Source organism: Gorilla gorilla, chromosome 1, assembly GCF_029281585.2.
Source record: "Gorilla gorilla gorilla isolate KB3781 chromosome 1, NHGRI_mGorGor1-v2.1_pri, whole genome shotgun sequence".
NCBI classification, from domain to species: domain Eukaryota; kingdom Metazoa; phylum Chordata; class Mammalia; order Primates; family Hominidae; genus Gorilla; species Gorilla gorilla.
The window spans coordinates 212,253,003-212,273,491 of NC_073224.2; the positions used below are offsets into that span (position 1 = coordinate 212,253,003).

At 44.4% G+C, this 20,489-nt stretch overlaps 1 non-coding gene and 1 pseudogene across 1 annotated transcript; one reads left to right on the forward strand and one right to left on the reverse strand.

The window, feature by feature from the left end:
* Positions 1–6,691: 6,691 nt before the first annotated feature.
* LOC115932189 (U6 spliceosomal RNA) lies at positions 6,692–6,800 on the reverse strand. Its single transcript, XR_004068507.1, has one exon. It is a non-coding gene; the product is annotated as a U6 spliceosomal RNA (small nuclear RNA).
* Positions 6,801–13,156: 6,356 nt separating this feature from the next.
* Positions 13,157–13,743, forward strand: LOC101141558 (charged multivesicular body protein 1a-like; annotated as a pseudogene).
* Positions 13,744–20,489: the final 6,746 nt, after the last annotated feature.

Sequence of the window (20,489 nt, forward strand, 5' to 3'; positions counted from 1 at the left end):
GTGAATGCAATTAGGACCTCATTGCTGGTAGTTAGTGGAATGATAATAACCCTTCCCTTCATTTGGCATTATAGTTATAAGACCTTTTACTTGTAGTAAAGGGAAGACTACGTGGAAAATCAGATCCAGGGCTGGGCACGGTGGCTTACACCTGTAATCCCAGCACTTTGGGAGGCTGAGGTGGGCAGATCACCTGAGGTCAGGAGTTCGAGACCAACCTGGCCAACATGGTGAAACCCTGTCTCTACTAAAAATACAAAAATTAGCTGGGCATGGTGGTGTGCACCTGTTATCCCAGCTACTTGGGAGGCTGAGGCAGGAGAATTGCTTGAACCCGGGAGGCAGAGTTTGCAGTGAGTTGAGATCGTGCCACTGCACTCCAGCCTGGGCAACACAGCGAGACACTGTCTCAAAAAAAAAAAAAAAAAGAAAGAAAGAAAAGAAAAGAAAATCAGATCCAGGATCAGGTAAAAAGTGCAGAGTGCAGAGTTGCAAAAGATTCTAAATGAACAGATTCGGTAGGTCTCCTATGTCAAAGTCAAGGCACTGATAGGGAAAAAGTAGGACCCTGAGACCGAGGATAGGAGCATTATGGTGGACAAACCTAAGAATCTTTATCTTACAAATTCTCCTGAGTTCTGGGTGCAGAAGCAGCCCCTTCCCTCTTGCCAGGGAAGAACAATTTTCTCTTGACTCGTGAGGAAATGATTTCATGTGAACCAGGTGCTTCATAAGATGGCATTTGTTCTCCTTAAGACTTGTTTCCATCACACCCTCAAATAACTGAGGTCAATTCCTAGGAAATCCTGAGTGTGGAAATTTGCTTATTGGTCTCAGGATAAATAAGCTACACCTCAAAGGACGTGAAAGACTAGTGAATATATGTGGAAATAATTTCAGGATTTTTAGGCATGGTGGTGAGGGTAGGGAAGCAGGCAGAATATAAGATTGGCTAATGGGGAATATATTGACATAAACCACTCTTCAGTAACTCAGGCTTCAATATTCTTGCAAGAATGCCTGGAGCTGGTCTCTGGTAGATAGTTTCCAAAGATGGTCACTATCAAATTCTTCCCTCCCTCTGTGTACATGCCACTCCCCACATCAAGAGATGGAGTCTATTTTCCCCCATCCTTAAATCTGCAAACACTTAATTAAGCCTAAACCAGACAGCAGAATTGTGAGAAGTAATAAATTGCTGTTGTTTTAAGTCCTTAAACTTGGGTGGTTTGTTAATTTGCAATAGATAATTGAAATATAGTCTTAATAGTTTGCAAGGATGTTTCTTAGAGCTTGGGCTGGATGATGACCTACAGTAAATGAGCTCAATACACTAGAATTCCCATGGTAGGGTTTTTTTTTTTTTTTGAGACGCAGTCTTGCTCCGTTGCCCAGGCTGGAGTGCAGTGACATGATCTTGGCTCATTGCAACCTCCGCCTCCTGGGTTCAAGCAATTCTCCTGCCTCAGCCTCCCAAGTAGCTGGGATTCCAGGTGCCTGCCACCATGGCTGGCTAATTTTTGTATTTTTTCAGTAGAGACGGGGTTTCACCATGTTGGCCAGGCTGGTCTCGAACTCCTGACCTTGTGATCTGCCCACCTCGGCCTCCCAACCATGGTAGAGTGTTTAAGAAGAGGTAAGAAAGTTCAGGAAGGTAGGACTATAACACCCAAGAACTCAGCATCAGACTATGTTCTTTAGGAAGGCCCAGAGGATATTATTTTCACTAAGACAATAAGTTCACTGATAAGGGAACACCAGCATCTTTGAGTAGCTCAGTGATGTCTGTCTTCAGTACTCTCAGATTAAAAGTAAGAAGCACTACCATGGAACTGAGATCCTAATTATCAATCCTAATGTTCAGATTCCAGAATGGCAGAGGTGACATCCAAGACCAGGTGAATATAATTACTGTTAAAGGCAGCAGTCCCAGAGTGGCAATGAGTGTGCCTTGACCTTCGAGGATCTATACGCTGATTATGGGAATGGGATACAGCTAACTGGATGGTCCTTGATTTTTATTTTTATTTTTTTTAATAAAGTTCTGGCAACCAGAAGACTGACATTAGCTGCTGCTACACTGGAAAATTCCGGTCCCTCATCTAGATTTTAAATTTTTTTTCATTTTTTTCTTCTTGCTCTGACACCCAGGCTGGAGTGCACTGGCACCATTATAGCTCACTGCAGCCTCAAACTCCTGGGCTCAAGCAATCCTCTCTCCTCATCCACTGCACCCAGCTAGATTCCTGACCAAAATTCACAGGACCAGAACCACTTAAATATAGGGTGACCATACCCCTTTAAGGAATGACTCTGTAATCATACCATCATTATATATAGTAAATAGCCTCCCAGTCCTTCCCCAGAGGGCTGATCTGCTGCCATTTACCAGGGTAACTGTTCACTGAAAAAGAAGAGTATCTAGAATTTTCAGAGAACATTATAGAATCTGTGCTGTCACGGAAACTAGAAAACAAAATACCATCATCACTTCCTGATTAGAATAGGAGCTAAGGGAGGCCAGGTGACAGATGGAATTGACCTAAAGTCCAATGAGTCCCATAGAAATTAACAGAATCCTCTTACAATGTCGTGACATGTGGATTAGAAGCTATTACGATAGGAAGAGCCAAGTGGGATCTCCTGAAACTATCTGTATTAGTCAGTGTTCTCCAAAGACAGTGCCAATAGAATGTGTATATTTATGTGTGTGTGTGTGTATACATATGCATATGTGTATATATACAGTAATGTGCCACATAATGATGTTTCAGTCAATGACAGACTGCATATATGGCAGTGGTCCCATAAGATTATAATACCGTATTTTTACTGTACCTTTTATATGTTTAGATATGTTTAGATACACAAATACTTAACATTGTGTTACAACTGCCTACAGTATTCAGTACAGTTACATGCTGTACAGGTTTGTACTGTATGAGCAATAGGCCATACCATATAGCCTAGGTGTGTAGTAGGCTCTGCCATCTAGGTTTGTGTAAGTACAATCTCTGATGTTCGCACAATGACGAAATCACCTAACGACACATTTCTTAGGACATATTCCTGTCGCTCTGTGACACATGACGGTATATATAGAGAGAGAGTTGTTTTTTTTTTTTTTTTTTTTGAGATGGAGTCTCGCTCTGTAACCCAGGCTGGAGTGCAGTAGCATGATCTTGGCTCACTGCAAGCTCTGCCTCCCAGGTTCATGCCGTTCTCCTGCCTCAGCCTCCTGAGTAGATGGAACTACAGGTGCCTGCCACCACGCCCAACTAATTTTTTAGTATTTTTAGTAGAGACGGTGTTTCACCGTGTTAGCCAGGATGGTCTCCATCTCCTGACCTCGTGATCCGCCCGCCTCAGCCTCCCAAAGTGCTGGGATTATAGGCATGGGCCACCGCGCCCAGCCATAAATACTTCTCCAGCTCTCTATTGGAAGGCTGTCAATGGTGAGTTGTGTCCAGAGCAACAGAGGGCTGTTGTGATATTGTGACATATGTTTTTAGTCTTCATTCCTGTTTCCTGGCATACAACTCCCCAAATCCTTGGAATTTCCAAAGTGATGTCTTTTTATGTGCTAATAATTGACTGGTGGCTAGCAGCTGCTAGGTAGCTTCAGGATGGAGGCTGGTGACCAGAAATACCTAGGCAGCATTACAGAGTTGAGACTTTCAGCATCACCCCCCTACCCTATGGGGAGGGCAGAGGGGCTGAAGGTTAAGTTGATCACCAGTGGCCAATGGTTTAATCAATCATGCCTACATCATGAGGCCTTCATAAAAAAAAAAAACAAAAGGAGGCGAGGTGTCATGGTTCATGCCTGTAATCCAGCACTTTGGGATGCTGAGGTGGGAGGATCACTTGAGCCCAGGAGTTCAAGACCAGCCTGGGCAACATAGGGAGACCTCCTTTCTACAAAGAAATAAAATAAAATAAATTAGCTGAGTGTGCTGTATCTATAGTCCCAGCTACTTGAAAGGCTGAGGTGGGAGAATCACTTTAGCCTGGGAGGTAAAGGCTGTAGTGAGCCAAGATCATGCCACTGTACTCCATCCTGGGTGACAGAGCAAGACCCAGTCTCAAAAACAAAACAAACAAACAAATAAACCTAAAAAAACAGGGTTTGGAGATCTTCTGGATAGCTGAACACATGGAGGTTCATGGAAGGTGTGTGCCCTGGAAGGGCCTAGGAGCTCTGTACCCCTTCCCTCATTTCTCATCCTCATTTCATCTGTATCTTTTGTAATATCCTTTATAAAAAATTGATAAACATAAGTAAGTGTTTCCCTGAGTTCTGTGAGCTGCTCCAGCAAGTTAATTGAACCCAAAGAGGGGATCATGGAGCCCCGAACTGGAAGCCAGTCCATTAGAAGTTCTGGAGGCTGGACTTGTGCCTGGCTCAGGGAGCTTGAGGAATGAGCCCTAAACCTGTGATATCTGATGCTATATTCAGAGGTGTTTGAACCAGAGTGACTCCCTCTTGAATAGGAGCTGGGTAAAATGAGGCTGAGACCTGCTGGGGTACATTCCCAGAAGGTTAGGCATACTTAGTCACAGGATGAGACAAGAGGCCAGCACGAGATACAGATCACAAAGACCCCGCTGATAAAACAAGATGCAATAAAGAAGCCAGCCAAAACCTGCCAAAACCAAGATGGTGACGAGAGTAACCCCTGATCATCCTCATTGCTCATTATATGTTAATTATAATGCATTAGCATGCTAAAAGACACTCCCACCAGCACCATGACAGTTTACAAATGCCATGGCAATGTCTAGAAGTTATCCTACGTGGTCTAAAAGGAAGAGGGGTGTGGTGGCTCATGCCTGTAATCTCAGCACTTTGGGAGGCCGAGGCAGGTGGGTCACCTGAGGTCAGGAGTTCGAGACTAGCCTGGCCAACATGGTGAAACCCCATCTCTACTAAAAATACAAAATTAGCTGGCTGTGGTGGTGTGTGCCTGTAATCCCAGCTACACAGAAGGCTGAGACAGGAGAGTCACTTGAACCTGGGAGGCAGAGGTTGCAGTGAGTAGAGACTGTGCCACTGCACTCCAGCCTGGGTGACAGAGTGAGACTCAGTCCCAAAAAATAAAATAAAATAAAATAAAGTAAAATAAAATAGGCCAGGTGCAGTGGCTCATGCCTGTAATCCCAGCACTTTGGGAGGCTGAGGCGGGTGGATCACGAGGTTAGGAGTTTGAGACCAGCCTGGCCAACATGGTGAAACCCCATCTCTACTAAAAATACAAAAATTAGCCGGGTGTGGTGGCACACGCCTGTAGTCCCAGCTACTTGGGAGGCTGAGGCAGGAGAATCACTTGAACCCGGTAGGCGGAGGTTGCAGTGAGCCTAGACTGTGCCATTGCACTCCAAACTGAGCGACAGAGCGAGACTCCCTCTCAAAAAAATAATAAAATAAAAGTAAAAGGAACTCTCAGTTCCAGGAAATCCCCACCCCCTTCCTGGAAAACTAATGAATAATCCACCCCTTGTTTAGCATATGATCAAGAAATAACCATAAAAATAGCCAAGCAGCAGCCTTCAGGGCTGCTCTGCCTATGGAGTAGCCATTCTTTTGTTTCTTTACTTCTCTAACAAACTTGCTTTCAGTATAAAAATGAGACTCTTGCTGGGTGCGGTGGCTCACACCTGTAATCCCAGCACTTTGGGAGGCTGAGGTGGGCACATCATGAGGTCAAGAGATGGAGACCATCCTGGCCAACATGGTGAAACCCCATCTCTACTAAAAATACAAAAATTAGCTGGGCATGCTGGTGCGTGCCTGTAGTCCCAGCTACTTGGGAGGCTGAGGCAGAAGAATCACTTGAACGCGGGAGGCAGAGGTTGCAGTGAGCCAAGATTGTGCCACTGCACTCCAGCCTGGTGACAGAGCGAGACTCTGTCAAAAAAAAAAAAAAAAAAAAAAAAAAAAAACAGCTGGGGCACAGTGGCTCACACCTGTAATCCCAGCACTTTGGGAGGCTGAGGCAGGCGGATCACCTGAGGTCAGGAGTTGGAGACCATCCTGGCCAACATGGTGAAAGCCCGTCTCTACTAAAAATATAAAAATTAGCTGGGCATGGTGGCAGGCACCTGTAATCCCAGCTACTTGGGAGGCTGAGGCAGGAGAATCGCTTGAACCTGGGAGGCCGAGGTTGCAGTGAGCCAAGATTGCGCCATTGCACTCTAGCCTGGGGGACAAAAGGGAAACTTCATCTCAAAAAAAAAAAAAAGAGAGACTCTTAATTTTGGGGGTCTATTTTGCCTTCCAACTGTGCCTGCTTCTTAAGCCCTAAAAACTGCATGCTTTCCTGGCCCTATTCTCAAAGGGCTCCACTCTAAAGGCAGTAAAACAATTAAGACACTTAAAAACTGGCAAATGAAAAACTCTTATAACTACTGGATCTTCTTCTGTCTGTTCAGCTGTATTTACGTGTTGTGTGTGATGTTTCACTACCAAAATAGATTAAAGAGCTCTGATTAATCGGCTTAAAAATAATAAAGGCTTAAATAAATATTCTGTCAGAAAAATAACAATTTTAATGCCTTTTAGTTCACATGAGTTTAGTAATTTTGGAAAAAAGACAGTTTTAAAGATTTGGTAAATTAAAATATCTTCAAGATTAAGACATTTGGTCTAAAAAAGGCAAGTAAGATATTAGGTTTGCTAAATGCTTTATTTTTTAATATAAAATACTTCATGAATTTGTGTGTCATCCTTGCACAGGGGCCTGGTAATCTTCTCTGTATCTTTCCAATTTTAGTATTGTGCTGCCAAAGCAAGTACAGCTAAATGCTTTCAGGTCATAAATTGCTTCTTTGACTTTGAAAATTGTTCAACTTACCTGCTTTGGAGCCATTAGATTTTAGGGAAGACTTGGGGGACATATGGAGTTAGCCATGCTCTCTAGCTATGCTGGGAAGAGTTGGACCTTATCTGCACTTCTGTCTGGTATCCTAGGTTCCACACCTGGTACATAATTAAAATTGCTTACTTACCAGGTTTTTCACCAAAAATAAAAGTTGCTAAGAGATAACATTCTAACACATGTAATCAAGACTACTGAAGAAACGGTTTTACATGCAAGGTGTGTAAGAAAAGTAGAATATGTTTCCGGTAAAAAATTATAAGAAGGCATGGGAATGTGGGGTTTTTTGTTCTGGTTTAGAGGATTAAAGGATGGCTTTATGTTAGGCAGGATAAAGCTGAAGTTTTGGCCAAGTTATGGAAGGTTTGTGAAAGATTAATCTTGTAAAAATTCTGTGTGTGAACCTATTGGTTAAAATTAAAGGGATATTATTTAATTATTCAGCTTTTCTATAAATCAAACATTGAAATAAAAGCACAACAGGGTTTTCTTACACTGTTGATCTGCTTTTTAACAGAAAATTATAAAAGATTATAACAGGTTTATGAGAATCTTACCTTATGGTCAAACTGATCAAGATTGGGTAGATTTGTGTATAAGGTCTTGTTTAAAATTGGGTTTGATATTAATTGTATACTAATGCAAAGGTGAAATTTGGCTTTCTCTCTTGAACAGGATCTTTATGGAATATTGAAAAAGTGAAAGATTTTTGTTTGCCTTTTAAACAAACTACAAGAAAAAGGAGAGAAAATAGATTATTTGGAAAGCTAAGTCTTTCCTCTATCAATGAGTAAAAGTTTTCAATTTTTTAAAATCTTCGAGTTATCATATTGGCTAAATGAATGGCCTATGGTGACCTGAAATTCTATTTTATCAGTATTTTAAACTTTTGATATTTGACAAACTCCAAAATCAAATTATAAATTATATATTTTTATGATCAGATTAATCCTTTAGGTATTAGGTCCCCCTAAAGCTCAAAAATGACATATTTGCCTTATTTGGTACACTAAAATTATACAGGAAGCATTGTCAAATGTGAAATGGTGTTTGGCTTTCTTTGGGCTGTATTTGTATAAATATATTATTGGTATGTGTTCCAAAATTATGGGAAACCCCTTTAATTCTGATAAGACATATTCTACACTATCAGTAATAATTATAATTGTTATATAAAATTGTTGTATGCCACAGAAGTAACCCAAATTCCTAGTTAATTGTGTCTTTAACTGTGGCTGCCCTAAGACTTTGTCATCCACAGACAATTGTTGTCTTGTTTTGATCCTCTTTAAAGGGTGGTTTATAATCAGCTATAGGACTGACAAGTACTCTTAAATGCAGCTCTCTGATAACTTTGGAAAGTGTGCCATTAAAATAGAGAGAAGGAACTTATAAGACTTTCTTGGAAAACTAATGTAATTATAAATATCAAGCAAAACAGGAATCAATTGCATAGACTAAACTACTAGAAGACCAAAATAATCTTTTTCTGATGTTTTACTTAAAATGTTGCTCATCATTTCTGTTTGGTTTTTCAGAGTCAAGAAAACTTTTCTTTTGAGCTATCTACAGTTTTTAACAATTGAATAAAGTATACCCCTATGAGCAAAATTTTCAGCATATTTCTTTCTCACTACTTGATTTTACCAGAATTTGGAAACTATTTGTGAGTATTCTTAACTTATGGCACTATAGTTAAGTTATTTGCATAAGTGCAATAAGAATCTGTTTTATTTTATAACAGGACACAGTTGGAGACACTGATTATTTTACCAAGGCTTTGACTGGGATGGTGTGCTTTCAGATACAGACAGCTTTAAAGAATCAAAGCCGACTTACAGAGTCAAAAAAAAAAAAATGCCCCTTGAGAAAACTAGCCTTATACCCTGTCTATGCAATCCCTGTACAGGGTTCCTGATCTGTAGTAAGTAAAGAATGTCACTTTCTGACAAGCCCAGGAACCCCAAATTATCTTGAGAACTGGAAACGAATTCACCCAACTCATACAGGTATTTTCAGGAATAGACAGATAAATTCTTGGCTGGGCTCAAGGCTTTAAAAAGTCTAATCTAAGATTACTTATGGAATAAAGTTCCATCAAAGCCAATTTTAAAAGGAGCCTACATGGCAAATAATTATTCTTACTGCACTTTATATAAATAATCAGGACAAGTATAATAAGACTAAAGCTTATTTTGCAAACAAATCAGTCCTACCTCGACTTGTCTTCAATGAAAATGGGGACTGGAGAGAAAAAAATTATGTTTCAAAAACTTTTGTACATCTGTTATTAGATTCTAATCTCATCTTTGTTTTTGAGGGTTTTTTTTGAAATGTAGACTGACTCTACTTATTCCTGTAAATCAACCAGTGGTCTCTGGCTGCTGCTCAAAAGAAAAGAGGGAAATAGGTAATGTAAAAATCTAGATCAGTATTCTAATTCTGGTCATGTATTGGAATCAGCTAGTGATCCCCTAACAACTTGGTTCCAACAATAGTCAAGTTCATGAAAAGCCTTCTTATTCAGTCTACTGGGATAATTTTACTTATTTCCTTTACCACTGTGGAATATATTGCTGTTGTACTATTTTGTAGAAACGCAAAATAAGGCTACTCAACATTTTCTTAAATTGAACATTGATTATCTTTCACATAGCACCTTTTGTCAGAACAGAAGGTGATATCTGGAAGAGTTATGAATGGCCTTCACCATAACTGACTGAGCTCTTCTCTACCCTGAATACAAAAGACCCTAATAATTAGGCAAAAATATTATCTCCCCTATTCAGCCTGAAGACGTTACAGAGGATAGATCTACAACCCTCTACAACCCTTAGGCTTAAGAGTCCCCTCGTAAAACGGAGGGGGGAAATATGTCAGAGGTGTTCCAACAAGAGCAATTCCATCTTGAACAGGGGCTAGATGAAATAAGGGTGGGACCTGCTGGGCTGCTTTCCCACGAGGTTTGGCATTCTTAGTCACAGGATGAGAGAAGAGGTCAATACAAGATACGGGTCACAAAGACCCCACTGATCCCACTGGTAAAACAGGATGCAGTAAAGAAGCTGGCCAAAACCTGCCAAAACCAAGATGGCAACGAAAGTGACCTCTGGTTGTCCTCACTGTTCATTATATGTTAATTATAATGCATTAGCATGCTAAAAGACACTCCCACCAGTGCCATAACAGTTTACAAATGCCTTGTCAGCATCTGGAAGTTACCCTCTATGGTCTAAAAGGAAGAGGAACCCTCAGTTCTGGGAAATCCCCGCCCCTTTCCCAGAAAACGAATGAATACCTCACCCCTTGTTTAGCATATCATCAAGAAATAACCATAAAAATAGCCACCCAGTGGCCCTCAGGGAGTAGCCATTCTTTTGTTTCTTCTTAACAAACTTGCTTTCACTTTACTCTGTGGACTTGCCCCAAATTCTTTCTTGCATAAGATCCAAGAAGAACCCTCTCAGGGTCTGGATCGGGACCCCTTTCTGATAACACTGTCTCCGAGTAGGTAGTGTCTGAATTGAATCAGAGGACACTCAACTGGTGACTGCTGCTTGGTGTGTGGGGAAATCCTCACATACAAATTTGGTCACAAAAGTCTTCTGTGTTGATTGTTGTTGTTAAGTGAGATAATAGAACAGGCACACTGAGTGTTGTTTCCCCCCACCCTGGCAGAGTTGGTGTCACGGAAGTGAGATTTGCTAGAATGGCCTGGGCTGATGGAAAGTTGTGGTTTGGGAAGAGAAAGGATGAAAGAGTGCTGGGTGAGGAACTTTTGATCCCTGAGTAGCCATGTGGTCACCCATGGTTTAGAGCCGCAGCTGTGCTGTGCTCAGTTACTGAAGATAAAAGTTATGAATGGAATTTAGAGACAGAACCAACTCCTGGAGAGTTGATTCACTGGCTGCATAAGGAAATGCAAACTAATAAGCAAAAAGAAAAACATTCTTGTTTACTGTTAACTATAATAGCTAAAATGAAATTGAAAGAGAGTGCTGTGTCAGACCTTGGTGCTAAACCAAGTTCAGATTTCAGTGAGGCTGAGCTTCAGCCACTAGCCTCCAAACTGATCCCCAAGGGAAGACTTACGCAGGGAAACAGAAAATAACTGAGAACTGGGTTACCAAGAGGACAGTCAATGTAGGGGAAGGGCAAAACCAAGTCACTATAGACTAGAGGGTACGATGTGAAGGAATTGTTCCATTTTGTAGATTACTATCTTCAGCTTCCTGAGGAATCATTACTAAGATGGATTGCAAGAGTAACTAAATTTCAAGTGCTGCAGAATGGAAGAGCATGTTGAGGTTGACGCAGGATCCACAGCACACTACAGAACAATTGCAGGTGGCTATACATGACCCACACACAAGCAGGAGGTTATTCCTGAGGGAACAGCCAGCCCGGTAGATTGGATAAAAGCCACTGTAAAATTTGTTTACCCTGAGAAGGGAGACTCTCCTGAAGGAGCTCAAAGAACTTCACCCAAAAATATGGCTCCCTTTGGTATGAGTATTTTTAATTTTTAATTAAAGGCCTTTCGAGATCCACAGCCACTAGAAGAGACTTCCCCCACTATCTATATAAAGACTGGATGGACTCTCCAAGAACAATTGTTTTTCCTTCCACTCCCTGTTATTTCATTATCTATTACAGAAAAGAAGACCGAGAATGTAAGCACATTCTTAAACAGACCCATTCACAAGATAATATCTCTTTCAGGCTCATTTACTTTCCAAGAGAACCATTTACAAGTTTGTTGTTGTCGTCGTTGTTGTTGTTGTTTTTGAGACAGGGTGTCTCTCTGTTACGCAGGCTGGAGTGCAGTGGTGCATTCATAGCTCACTGTAACCTCAAACTCCCGGATTTAAGGGGAGCCTCCTGACTACGGGTATGCACCACCAAGCCCAGCAAATTTTAAAAGTTTTTGTACAGATAGGGTCTCACTGTGTTGCCCAGGCTGGTCTTGAACTCCTAGCCTCAAGCAGTCCTCCTGCTTTGACCTCCCAAAGTGTCAAAATTACAGGTGTGAGCCACTATGCCCAGCCCGTTTGTAAATTAATCTCTATTCCTCCGCCCCCACCCATTCATTCTCCCTAGTAATCATTTATTGTCCCTCAACAGAATTACCTATATTCCCTATCTCCCCCATCCCCTCTGAAATAAAGCTATAGAAGTATTTGGGCCTCATTGGGATGTTGGGTAAGCACTCTGTGATTTTTCCCTCATGTACACATTAATAAATTTGTATGACATTTCTCTATTAATCTGCATTTTGTGGGTTGAATGTACAGTGATCCTTGAGAGGGCAAAGGAGAAGTTTTTCCCTTGGCCCCTACACTCCCTATAAATGTCAAATGGAACACCCCAGATGAAGCAGTTGATCGGTTTCATACGCAAGCCATGTGGAGCTGGCTTTACAATGACCAGGCATTCACCCGCTGAGGATGCCTGTATATGGCAGATGCACCTGACAGCCATAACTTAACTGAAGCATACCCTGAGAATGATCCTAGGGTCTAAGATGAATGTGTGTTCAGAGTCCTGAGCTAAGGAATCCGGGAGTGGCCAACCTAGAGTTTCACTCCTTATCTATGAAGGACATCTGAGCCCCTGGCTCATTCCTTGGAACACAGGCCATACAGGGGATGGAGTCCCTTTTTGTGGATTAACCGGGGGTTGCTGGGTAGAGGTTGCTAGGTGGAAGGTTCTAAGTGAAAATGCTGTATCAACTGCATGCGTTTCATAAAACGCATGCCCTGTTTCATAAAACGCATGCCCTGTTTCATAAATGCATGCTCCTGTCCAGCCCACCACCACTGGACCATCCCTGTGTGTAAGTTCCCCTCAGTAAACCCTAAGTCTCATTCACTGGTTCCGGCCTCTAGGACACAGTGCCATCCCTATTGGAGTCAACAGGAGTCCTGCATGACAATGCCTATTACCTGGGTCATGATAAATGCTGTGGTTCAGGCAGCCTCTTTTGCATGGGCACCTCATGTAACCTTACTACTGCAAAACTGAGCTATAGTCAGAGAAGCCTTATCAAATTTGCTACCTCAGCTTCCCCTCCTGGGTCTTACGGATGGTAATGAAAACATTAAGGCAACTAACAAGAGAATAGGTAATGGGATTGGGGAGAATCAAAGGATTTCTCCCACGAAGGCAAACATTTTTAAATGGTTATTAAGAAATAAGGCAAGAGCCACTGGCACCTGATGCCTCCCAGAGTTCATGTCCCTTCTGCCTTTCCAAGGGGTGTTTCTGTCAGACTGGCCATGGACAATACCCTGTTCCAGTTGAAATTTATGGTGAAGCAGCTGGAGAAACCAGACAAGAAGGCAGAAAAGCACTCCTACGCCAACCAGGCCAAAGTGAAGAAGTCCGTTCAGCAGAAAAATGTAGAGTGCACCTGTGTGTACGCCAAGAACACCATCTGCAAGGAGAACAGCAGCGTGAACTGGCTCTACATGGCATCCGCCTGGACACAGTGGCCCCCGAGGTGCAGACAGCTGTGACCATGAAGGTGGTAACCAAGAACATGGTGTAGGTGACCAAAGCCCCAGACAAGGCCTGAACACCACGGAGCTGCAGAAGGCCTCTGCAGCGATGGACAGGTTTGAGGAGCAAGTGCAAAACCTGGCCAGGCACACGTTAGTGATGGAGGATTCCATGAGCTCGGCCACCACACTGACCATGCCTCAGGAGCAGGTGGACAGCCCCATTGTGCAGAGCGCCAAGGAGAATGGCCTGGAGGTCCTAGACCAGCTCAGCCAGTTGCCCAAGGGTGCCTCTGCCAGGCGAGAGCTCCGTGTGAAGCCAGGAGGAACAGCTGTCAAGGGCGTTGGCCACCCTGAGGAATTAGCGGCACCCTGCCGTGGGCACCGCCTCTGCTCTGTGATGTGCCGCAAGGCTCCTGGCCTCCTCCCCTCCCCCCTGCATCTTGCCTTTTTGTTGATCCTGCAGAGCTGCAGCTGGCAGCCACTGCTGCCCAGCTCCTCTCACCTGCCTGGCCTAGGTGGCCTTGGAGTTGTTCCTGTTTTCTTAGGTTGGGCGGTGGATCTGTGTCCTGGTGTTGAGTAGGGGTGACTTCTGTGACTCTGGGGCCAACAGCTGGGAGGTCAGCAGGCTCTCTTTTGCTCTCTGTGGAGTCGATGGGGTCTGGCCAGTGGGTGCCATGTAAACTTTTGCCCAACACTGCGGGGACCTTCAGACTCCGTGATAGGAGACATGCTGCTCACTGTCAGCCAGTGGGGGTCAGGGCTGCCCTGTTTTCCAGGCAGCTCCTGGAGAAGGCCTCTCCACGCACCCTGCCCCTACCACCAATGGGCAGGAGGTCCCACCATGTGAACGGACACAGCCTGAAGAGGCACCAGTGGCTCATGTGTGCTGGGGAACGTCAGGTGCCACCCAACACTGTCTTGGTGGCATTTACAGATGATGACCCTCCCCCTCCTCCTCCTCTGTCATTCTAGGGGTGGGGTCTGGGCTGCTCCTGACAGCTGGCTGAGCCTCCTGGGCCTCCTGCCCTCAGCTCCCCTGGTTCTTAAAGCTGCCCAGTCCATGGGGACAGAAACTTGCCCACCTCCAAATCCAGGAGTTTCCACCCTGGGGTCCTCATCCTTGCTCATCTGCCACCTCTGGAGGTGCCTTGGGCTACATGGGCTGTGCCGTTGTGTCCCCTCAGCAGTGGGTCTGTCCATGCACTGGCCAGAATTGAGCATGTGCGTGGGGCCTCCTCGGTGATGCTGCCTGTGTGCCAATCTCTTCTGTCTCTCTAAATAACTGGGTGCCTCCCCCGACTGCACCCCATCCTACCTTCCCAGCGTGGAAGCCAGAGTGGCTGGTGAAGGGAGCTTAGGAGAGTCACCTTCAGCTGGGCCAGTGGCTCTGTGAGGAAAACCTGTGCTGTGGCCATGCGGGCACCACCACCTGCAGCTCATCAGGAGGACTCGGAGAGGGGGACGGCAGAGAGAGGGCTTTGGGCACAGCCTGCTGTTTTGTTTTTTCTGTTCCCTAAAGTTTACTTCATTTTCTTGAAGCTTCCAGGGTTTTGTTGTTGTTTGCCAAAGTAGAAAGGACAGGTGGCAGGCGGGGAGGGTGAGTCCCAGCCCCTCCTCTGCACCAGGGCTGCCGCGGTGTCATGGCTCTTATGAAGGGAAGCATAAGACCCTCACTCAGTGTGTTTGGTTTTCTTTTCAGGATTTCAGAGCCCCTGGGAGGAGATCCCATTGGTGGGTCTGGACATGCGGAGGTCAAGGCAGCATCTGGCCATGGTCCTCTCCAGCCTCCCCGAAAATTGACCCACATGCTGGGTGTTGAAACAAGGTCCCTCTATCCCTTGCAAATAACAGCTTTGGAATTAACAGCTTTGGGGAGCTACCTTGTCCTCCCAAGGGTGCAGGGCTCCACAGAGCCAACGGCCAGGCAGGGGCTACCTCAGCCCTGTCTCCTTGGGCACCAAAGCAGGGATTTGTTGAAGGAGAGAGCCATGTTTGCCCTTTTCCTAAAATGCTGCTGTAAATAAACAGGTCCCCCAGCAAGCAAGGAAGCAAAGGAAGGAAGGAAGGAAGGAAGGAGAAGGAAGGAAGAAAGGAGAGAGAGAGGGAGGGAGAGAAAGAAGAGAACACTGATAAGGGTGAAACTAAGAGGAAAAAGAAAGGGGAGAGTCATGAGACTCGTCTGAGCAGGATGGAAATCCTTAGATGGTTGTTAAGAAATAGGATGAGTAAAATAAAAATTAATGAGGTTTTAAAAAAGGAAATTAATGCAGTGAAAACAAATGTCTTTTTTTTTTTTTTTTTTGAGACAGAGTCTCGCTCTGTCACCCAGGCTGGAGTGCAGTGGCATGATCTCGGCTCACTGTAACCTCTGCCTCCTGGGTTCAAGCAATTCTCCTGCCTCAGCTTCCCGAGTAACTGGGATTACAGGGACCCGCCACCACGCCCGGCTAATTTTTGTATTTTTAGTAGAGATGGGGTTTTGGCATGTTGGCCAGGCTAGTCTTGAACTCCTGACTTCAGGTGATCCGCCAGCCTCGGCCTCCCAAAGTGCTAGGATTACAGTCATGAGCCACTGAGCGTGGCCAAAATAAATGTCTTAATACAACACTATTGAAGGTTGGGTGGACCAAAGAGAGTCTCTGATGGTCTTCAACATTAAAGGCCCCAAACCAGTTTGCTCTATTTCCTCCAGTTTGGTGGAATTTTAAAAGCAGGAAGGTAAAGATTTACAATAAGAAACCCTACCTGGAATTGCCTGGGGTGATGGTCAGACTGGTTAATCAAGGGAAGATTGACAGAGAGGCCAGAGTCTCCCGGCCTGGCCTCTGGCTAAGGACCTAAACACTTATTGCCCAAGAGAGAATAAAATGGTCTGGGGAGGGGGTGGAGAAGAGAAGTTCCCGGGACATAAAAATGTACTTGGTCAACAGGATTCTGAAAGTGGGAATGTCTAAACAGGCTTTACGTAAAGGCTTAATGTAAAGTGGTTGTGTCTCCTTTACCTAATGTTTTATGGAAAGGGGCATTGTATATGACAGGGTTGTTCCCTCTACCTAGAACTGTAAAACAGAAGGCATGTAAATCCGCCCTTCTGGCAATTTTAGTTGGACATGCTAAATGGAAACCCAAGCCCACACTGTAGAGTAGAAGCTGGAGTGCTGATAGGGACAAGTTCTCCATTCGATAGCTCTTTGTGGAGCATTTGCTGGGGCTATGACAAAAGCCTATGAGTGGCTGGGCATGGTGGCTCATACCTGTAATCCTAGCAATTTGGGAGGACAAGGCAAGAGGATCATCTGAGGTCAGGAGTTCAAAACCAGCCTGGCCAACACGGGGAAACCGCATCTCCACTAAAAATTAAAAAATTATCCAGGCGTGGTGGTGGGTGCCTGTAATCCCAGCTACTCGGGAGGCTAAGGCAGGAGAATTGCTTGAGCCTGAGAGGCGAGGCAGAGGTTGCAGTGAGCAGAGATGGTGCCACTGCACTCCAGCCTGAGCAACACAGCAAGACTCTGTCTCAAAAAAAAAAAAAAAAAAAAAAAGAAGAAGAAGAGAAAAGGCTGTGAGCACCTGCAAGCAAAGACTACTGAGATTTTGGACTAGACAATTTCCACTTGAGGGGCACTTACTAACTTGTTATGGGACATTAACTGAAGCTACCCCTGTGACTGAAGGACATAAAATGATCTTGACACCTGAAATACCCATGCCATCTCAGGTGATGTCACAGAAACACTCAAATAGAGACAGCAGTGTCCAGAAGAGTTCCATAACAAAATGGGAATGGCTTATACAGAAGCATGCTACCTGGGGAGTGCCAGGAGGAGATAAAAGAAAGGAGCCTCTTTTCTGCTAGGACTGGTTTGTGTGAGGAGCTGCTGGCTTCTACAGTGTCCCATAACGGCTGTCAACTGGCCAGCAAACAGCTTGGTTTGTGGATGGCAGTTCCAAGGTGAATGGACAACATTCTGTTTGGAAGGCTGCTCTGTTGATCAAAGAAGTGTGAAAATAAATAAAATGTAAACCTTGTTGGAACCCCACAAACACCTTAAGCTTTGAGAGAGATGTGACTGTGATCTTGTAGCAGGACAAGCCACAGACAAAACCCCTCAGACACTGAGTTAAAGAAGGAAGGGCTTTATTCAGCTGGGAGCTTCGGCAAGACTCACATCTCCAAAAACCGAGCTCCCCAAGTGAGCAATTCCTGTCCCTTTTAAGGGCTTACAACTCTTAGGAGGTCCATGTGAGAGGGTCGTGATCGATTGAGCAAGCAGGGGGTACGTGACTGGGGGTCGCAGGCACTGGTAATTAGATTGGAACAGAACAGGACAGGGATTTTCACAGTGCTTTTCCATACAATATCTGGAATCTATAGATAACATAACCTGTTAGGTCAGGGGTCAATTTTTAACCAGGCCCAGGGCATGGCGCTGGGCTGTCTGCCTGTGGATTTCATTTCTGCCTTTGAGTTTTTACTTCTTTCTTTGGAGGTAGAAATTAGACAATATGAGGGGTGGTCTCCTCCTTTAATCTGAGTCACATATGGTTACTACTTCCATTTCTCAGATTATAGACTAACTCGCTTTCTTGTTTGTCTTATTCTGTACAATGACTAAGAGAGTTACATGATGTCAGGGATAAAAACCACCCCTCTTCCTAATGAATGACCCTTTTTGTAGATTAACTTCCCCATTGTTGTCCTGCTTTGCCTAGACCAGATAACGGAAAACCCATGACTATTACACCCTCTGTAAAAAATTTTAAATGCACCCATTCCAAAAAGAAACACTGCATAAACCAATCATATTGCTGTACCTATGCACCAATTGTGTGTGAAAAATGTAAGGCCAGGCATGGTGGCTCACACTTGTAATCCCAGCACTTTGGGAGGCCAAGGTGGGAGGATTGCTTGAGGCCAGGAGTTTGAGATCAGCCTGGGAAACAAAGCGAGACCCTGTCTCTACAAAAAGTAAAAAAAATTAATTAGCCAGGTGATATGGTTTGGCTCTGTGTCCCCACTCAAATCTTATCTTATAGCTCCCATAATTCCCACATGTTGTGGGAGGGACCTAGTGTGAGATGATTGCATCATGGGGGCAGGTCTTTCCCATGCTGGTCTCATGATAGTGAATGGGTCTCACAAGATCTGATGGTTTTTAAAATGGGAGTTTCTCTACAGCCTCTCTCTTTGCCTGCCACCATCCACATAAGATGTGACTTGCTTCTCCTTGCCTTCCGCCATGATTGTGAGGCCTCCCCAGTCATACGGAACTGTAAGTCCATTAAACCTCTTTCTTTTGTAAATTGCCCAGTCTTGGGTATGTCTTTATCAGCAGCATGAGAATGGACTAATACAGTAAATTGGTACCAGGAGTGGGGCGTTGCTGACAAGATACCCGAAAATGTGGAAGCTACTTTGGAACTGGGTAACAGGCAGAGGTTGGAACAGTTTGGAGGGCTCAGAAGAAGACAGGAAAATGTGGGAAATTTAGAACTTCCTAGAGACTTGTTGAATGGCTTTGACTAAAATGCTGATAGTGATATGAACAATAAGGTCCAGGCTGACGTCTTCTCAAATGGAGATTAGGAACTTGTTGAGAACTGAAGTAAAGGTGACTCTTGTTATGTTAAAGAGACTGGCAGCATTTTGCCCCTGCCTTAGAGATTTGTGAAACTTTGAACTTGAGAGAGATGATTTAGGGTATCTGGTGGAAGAAATTTCTAAGCAGCAAAGTATTCAACAGGTGACTTGGGTGCTGTTAAAGGCATTCAGTTTCAAAAGGGAAACACCATAAAAAAATTTGAGGGGTGCATTACAGTTTGGAAAATTTGCAGCCTGACAATGCAATAGAAAAGAAAATCCCATTTTCTGAGGTGACTTGGGTGCTGTTAAAGGCATTCAGTTTCAAAAGGGAAATACTGTAAACAAAATTTGAGGAGTGCATTAAAGTTTGGAAACTTTGCAACCTGACAATGCAATAGAAAAGAAAATCCAGGCTGGGCACGGTGACTCACACCTGTAATCCCAGCACTTTGGGAGGCTGAGGCAAGCGGATCACATTAGGTTGGAAGTTCAAGACAAGCCTGACCAACATGGAGAAACCCGACTCTACTAAGAATACAAAATTAGCCAGGCGTGGTGGCGCATGCCTGTAATCCCAGCTACTCAGGAGGCTGAGTCAGGAGAATCGCTTGAACCCAGAAGGCAGAGGTTGCAGTGAGCTGAGATCATGCCATTGCACTCTAGCCTGGACAGCAAGAGTGAAACTCCATCTCAAAAAAAAAAAAAAAAAAAAAAAAAAAGAAAGAAAGAAAGAAAGAAAGGAAAAGAAAAAGAAAAAAGAAAAGAAAAGAAAATCCCATTTTCTGAGGAGAAATTAAAGCTGGCTGCAGAAATTTGCATAAGTAACAAGGAACTGAATGTTAATCACCAAGACAATGGGCAAAATGTCTCCAGGGCATGTCAGAGACATTTGTGGCAGCCCCTCCCATCACAGGCCTGGAGGCCTAGGAGGAAAAAGTGGTTTCATTGGCTGGGCCCAGGGTCCCCAAGTTGTATGCAGCCTAGGGACTTGGTGCCCTGTGTCCCAGCCACTCCAGCTGTGGCTTCAGAGGGTGCAAAACTCAAGCCTTGGCAGCTTCCATGTGGTGGTGAGCCTACAAGTGTGCAGAAGTCAAGAACTGAGGTTTGGGAACCTCCACCTAGATTTCAGAAGATGTATGGAAATGCCTAGATGCCCAGGCAGAAGTTTACTGCAGGAGTGGGGCCCTCCTGGAGAATCTCTGCTAGGGCAGTGCGGAAGGGAAATGTGGGGTCAGAGCCCCCACACAGAGTCCTTACTGGGGCACCATCTAGTGGAGCTGTGAGAAGAGGGCCATCATCCTCCAGACCCCAGAATTATAGATCCACTGACAGCTTGCACTGTGCACCTGGAAAACCCGCAAACACTCAACACCAGCCCATGAAAGCAGCCGTGAGGGAGGCTGTACCCTGCAAGGCCACAGGAGTGGAGCTGCACAAGACTATGGGGACATACCTCTTACATCAGCGTGACCTGTATGTGAGACATGGAGTCACAGGAGCTCATTTTGGAGCTTTAATATTTGA